Source organism: Rosa rugosa, chromosome 5 (assembly GCF_958449725.1).
Source record: "Rosa rugosa chromosome 5, drRosRugo1.1, whole genome shotgun sequence".
Classification (NCBI taxonomy): domain Eukaryota; kingdom Viridiplantae; phylum Streptophyta; class Magnoliopsida; order Rosales; family Rosaceae; genus Rosa; species Rosa rugosa.
Genome location: NC_084824.1, coordinates 41,281,056 through 41,287,055, shown reverse-complemented (window position 1 = coordinate 41,287,055; position 6,000 = coordinate 41,281,056).

Sequence of the window (6,000 nt, the reverse complement as noted above, 5' to 3'; positions counted from 1 at the left end):
AAACGGTCGTGCCAAAGCCTATATGTGTCGGAATCCCATAAATCATCTCTCATGACATGGTTGGATTCAATGACTCGAATAGTGGTTGCATACAACCCACTAGAGCGACACATAAGTTTCTCTAAGACTCTTTTATGTCCGTAGTCATTAGAGGTGATGCAAAGGAACTCTTGTCCATTCTCACAATGCGTTTCCGCATGAAAACCATTGGCTCTTATATCTTTAAAACTCAATAGGGTTCTTCCTGCCCTAGGAGCATAAAGAGCTTCGGTGACACTTAAAATTGTGCCATTTGGCAATACAAATTGGGTTGGTCCTCGACCATGAATTAATTGAGATGATCCAGCCATCGTAGTCACAGAAGATTGAGTAGGCGTCATCTCAAGAAATAACTGCCTATTTCGAAGTATGGTGTGCGTAGTAGCACTATCCACGAGGCATTCTAGCTCTCCTGGAAACATACTTGAAATTAATAAAGTTCGAGTCAAAATCGACACTTTATTTCAATGAAAGCCAATGATTACGTCAAAGTTTCTAAATTTAATCCAAAAAGGGTAATCAAGCTTAGACAAGTAGTAGTTACTCAATTCGTTTGGTAATTCCAATTTGGTTATGACCAGGTAAGGTAAGGCGAGATTTTGGTGGAGCGTTGCTCACTTTTAAAACCGTTCTCTCAGTTCAAACCTTGCCTAGACATCACAATTACTCTTGAGTACGCCTAGTGAGAAAAAGTTATAACCACTGTCTTTGTTGATAGTTTCCAAATTTTTGGATATGGATTGAAACCAATGACGCTTATATGGTCAGATTTTTATGCTTACGAACGCTCTTAGTCCGTAGCCTACGAACGCTCTTAGTTCGTAAAAATCGATGCTCACGGACGCTCTTAGTCCGAAGATTACGAACGCTCTTAGTTCGTATGTAGCGTGAATCCCCACGATTCCGCTTTTAGCAAATCGAACCCACGTTACAGAAAGGTGGGATGTAGAAGAAAGGATTTTGTAAGTCCCTGGAAAAATAAAAATAAATTTAAATTTCAAAAATGGGAACAACTTACTAGTGAAAACTTACTCATAAATTCAGAATTTGAAATTCTCAATACACGCGCGTGTTGATGCAGGCGTGTAGGATTGCAGGTGTGCTATCGATCCTGGGTCGGGATTGCATATGCTGCTTCAATCCTAAGCTAGGATTGAAGTGGATGTTCGATCCTAACCTGGGATTGTAACTTGTTTACATTCCTGGTCGTGGCTAATGGCTCGGCGGTGCTAGGCTTATTCACTAATGGGATGGGGCCGAGAGTGTGGCCGGTAGGTTGCGTTGCTGGCCGACGGGGCTACAAAGGTAGCTAGGATGCAGACGCTGCAGGGGCAGCAGGGTACACAAGTAGCAAGGGCTGCGGTGATGCTGCAGGGGCAGCGATGCAGAGCTGCAGGCGCGTTGTGGGACGCGGTAGGACTGCTGGGCTGCTGCAGCGGCAGGGGGCGCTGCAAAGGGCAGCAGGCGCGCGGGGGCTGTGGGGCAGCAGGCACACGGGTGCGCAGGAGCTGCTGTGGCAGCGTGTGGAGCAAGGCTGTAGAGGGCGCAGGGGCGCGTAGCACGGGGCGCGCGGGGCAGCTGGGCGCAGATGCTAGCGAGCTAGGCGCGGGAGCGTGCTGGGCTGCAAGGGCGCGCACGCGGGCGGCAGCGAGCGAGGCTAGCGCGGGCTAGGAGCTTGCGTTGGCGAGGCTAACAACGAGGTTATCCGTGGGAAATATTTTCGGTTTTTAGGTTTTGATTTTTGATCTCAAGGTTAGGGCTCGTGCTGATAACGTGTTTAAGTAAAATAGATTCGAGAGAGAATTGATGAGAGAATTGTGTCATATTATTGAGAATAGGAGCCCTATATATAGGGATTACAAAGTACTAGTTCTAATGCTACAAGGAATACCAATCCGTGTAGGATTGGGAAATCTAGAACCTTCTCTCCTATTGCTATTCCTAGTTTGATAAGGCACACTAAATCGATATTCCTTCAACAGATAGAATATTGGCGTAGAATATTTTCTGAAAATTTGACAGGTCATTTTGGTACAGTAGTGTTTTATGTTAGTATGGAATGCGAATGTAATTTGTAGTTTTGAACTATATTAGCTTTACCGTTATTCTAAGCATTTACATGACCATTATTCATGCATGCATCATCAGTTCTCAAAGCATACAATGGAGAAAAATGATTGAGTCAGAGAATGATTCAATGAGGGAATATAAGAGGAAGAAAAAGATTGATTTAATAAATTGAGGAATTATAAAAGGAGGAAAAAGTTGGCAAAATTGGAGGAAGTTTTATGTTTAGGCGGGAAAAATTGGAAAAATGGCCGGCAAAACTTTTCATCTCCAAAATACCCTTAGAGTTAACAGAGAAAATGGAGAAAACAGACGAAATGACCAAAGTGAAGTTTTTAAAAGTTGGATGACCAAAGTGTCGAGCGAAACATAGTTCGATGACCAAAGTGATATTTCTGCCATATATGAATGTATTTGTTTGAGCACCGACTCGTTCGACTTCTGGAAGAATTGCAAATGAATTATTTTTTTATTCGTGTTCTTTATCTATTCATTGGTATTATGTTGTACATTTGTCACGACATACATTCCTTTTGGCTTTTGCATTACCTTCTTTACACGAACATGTGAACAGGGTACTGATTATGTATCGACACCAGATTTTGGTCAAGTTGGCATTTGTGCCTATTGTGTAATACCCACCAAATAATAGTTTGCGAGTAATACCCATCAAATAATTTGCGGGTACGGGTATTTACCCAATCTATTTCTAAATGGGTAAACCCATACCCACCAATTTACCCATTTTCAATGTGGACAGATTTTTTTATTTTTTTTAATTTAAAGCCTTCAGATTATTAAAGGCTGGGATTTTTTTTTTTAAATACTTGCTACTATATTTTTAATACTTACTACTTCTTTTTTTTTTTTTTTTTTTTTGACAAATATTACTACTTTAGTATTAAGTTGATAAGTAAAATTAAATTCATTTTTCAACACCGACTTAGATAATGAAAATGAATAAGTAACTTCTAACTATTATTTCGATGATTAGAAGAAAAAAAATTACAAAATGAGAATTCTAATATCTAAATCCTATATACTAAAATAAAGGTGAAGAATGTGCTCTTCCTGCATCCTCTGAAGTAGAGTAAGATCATCATCAATATCATTGCAAGACTCCTCATCAACATCAACATCATCCTCTAATGTGCTAGGAGCATCTCGTATCTCACTCCACATCCAATCACGAGCACACATTAGAGCCTCTACTGTGTTTGAGTGAAGTTGGTTCCTATGCGGGCTCACAATTCGTCCACTAGTACTAAATGCCGACTCTGAGGCAACAGTAGACACAGGAATAACTAGAATGTCACGAGCAACCTTATACAAAGTAGGATATTTCATCCCACTTGTCTCCCACCAGTAGCAACATTTCAAAAATCTAGCTGCACCTCTAAATCCAGGGATGAGTCCAAGCTGAAGTTCTGGCAAGCCTAATTGGGCAGTCGGAGTTGATATTTGGGCATGGCAAGCCTGACACAAAAACATCAAGTAGTTATGTTTTGGATGTTCAGTCACCTTTATTTTCAAATGATAGCATTTTCATTAAAGGAATTGGATACGAAAACCAAAAGGGATTGGATGATCAGTTCCCTTCTTCTACTAGAATATCTCATTCAAATTCAAGTTAACAAAACCCAGAATCCCTTTGCAAAAATTAACACAGAATCAAACTCCATTCAAACAAATCCCACAATCAAAAGCCAAAACGCAAAAGTACTTGCCCAAATCCACAAAACTACGATCTTTGATCCCAATATGCTTAACCAAAACAAAAAAAACCACATGAATCGCAAAACCCACTTCTTGAAATCAAATCAAGCATGGCAAATTGCATATATACCGACAATACATACAGATATAAGAGAGAAGGAAGCGAGTACCTTAGAGAAACCTGAGTACGAGTTCAAAGCTGGTGAGAGCCAAGATGGAATAGAACTAATATGGGTCTGGACCCCAAAGAGATAGGAAAATAAGAGAAAAGAGTAATTGCAGAGAAAATGAAAAGTAAGTTGTTGTATTCATCGATATCTTTCCAGAGAGCCACAGTCCAGTACGTATAGCTATAAACTTGAAGGAAAAGAAATGGGACAGCTGTCCAATTTCAGATAAGGATTGAGCCACTGCTGACTCACAACAAATTAACCTGAGAACTTACTGCAATATAACAAATGAAAACAGTAAAAAAGGTAAGTTGCATATTGGGTCAGTGCCCCAACATCCCACCTCCCTTGACAGAAACCATCACCAGCTACCCTTGAAAATCAGGAAAACGTAGTTGAAATGCATCTGCACTCTCCCATGTAGCATCATCCTCAAAACCATTTTTCCATTGAACTAACCATCTTACTTCTGGCTTATTACCCTTCTTGAACGAACTCCTCTGTAATATCTTTGCTGGAACCCAGTTACTCTTGTTGGTATCAAAGCTAGGAGGTAAAGTTGGAGATGGAACTATTGAACTTCCCAATTTCTTCTTTAGAAGCAACACATGAAATACGGGATGCACCTTTGCAGTCGTAGGTAGCAGCAATTTGTATGCAATTTGCCAATTTTTTCAATCACCTGATAAGGGCCAAAGTATTTTGGAGCGAGTTTGTGGGATTTTCTGACTTGCACTGACTTTTGCTTGTAGGGTTGCAACTTTAGGAACACCCAATCACCAATGTCAAACTCCCTCTCAGTATGATGTTTGTCATAGTATACCTTCATCCTTGCTTGGCCTTGTTCCATGTTAAACTTGAGTTTGGACAGCAGTTCATCCCTATTTCTCAATAGTAGATCCACTTGATGAACAGCAGTACTACCTGGAACATATGTTCTTACTTGGGGAGGAGGAACCCCATACAGAGCTTGATAAGGAGACATCTTAATAGCTGAGTGGTAGGAGGTATTGTACCACCACTCAGCCCACGACAACTTTTCTGTCCACTGACCTTGTTCCTCCAAAATCACGCACCTTAAATACTGTTCCAGAACCCTATTTAAACATTCAGTTTGACCATCTATTTGGGGGTGGTATGCAGTGCTCATACATAACTTGGAACCTTGTAGCTCAAAGAAATTTTTCCAAAATGCACTCAGAAATATGGGGTCCCTGTCACTGATAATATTATCAGGCATTCCATGAAGTCTAAAAACCTCTTGAACAAATAATTCGGCCACACTTCTAGCAATATAAGGGTGCTTGAGAGCAATAAAATGTGCATATTTAGTAAGTCTATCAACAACTACCATAATGGAAGTCTTACCTGCACTGTGAGGAAGGCCATCAATGAAGTCCATCGAAATATCAGTCCAAAAGCCAATGGGAATCGGGTTAGGTTGCAGCAATCCGGGAGGTGAAATTGTCTCATAATGAACTTGCTAACAAATTAAACATTCAGAAACAAATTTCTTTACTTGCCTTTTGATTCCAGGCCATAGAAAACTTCTAGAAACCCTTTTGTAGGTTCTTAACCAACCTGAGTGTCCCCCACTCTTACCACAGTGTAACTCCTTGATAATTTTCAACCTCCACCCATCAGCATCAGGGACAAAAACTCTCTCCTTATAAAGCAACTGACCCTTAACCACAGTAAAGTTCTTAGAAGTGGTAGTTCCCTGGTCGATGCCCTCCATCAACTTGCAAGTCTCAGAGTGATTTTTGCACAAAGTAGATATTTCACTCATGAATGTAAACACAGGACTAGAAATTCCGATCAGAGAGTTTAACTCACCTTGTCTTGATAGAGCATCAGGGACAACATTAGTATTACCAGATTTGAAAACAATGCTATAGTCATACCCAAGTAACTTTAATAGCTACTTTGTTGTGCAGGGGTGGTAATTCGCTGGTTCAAAAAATACAGAATAGTCCGGTGATCTGTAATGATCCTGAATGGATGTCCC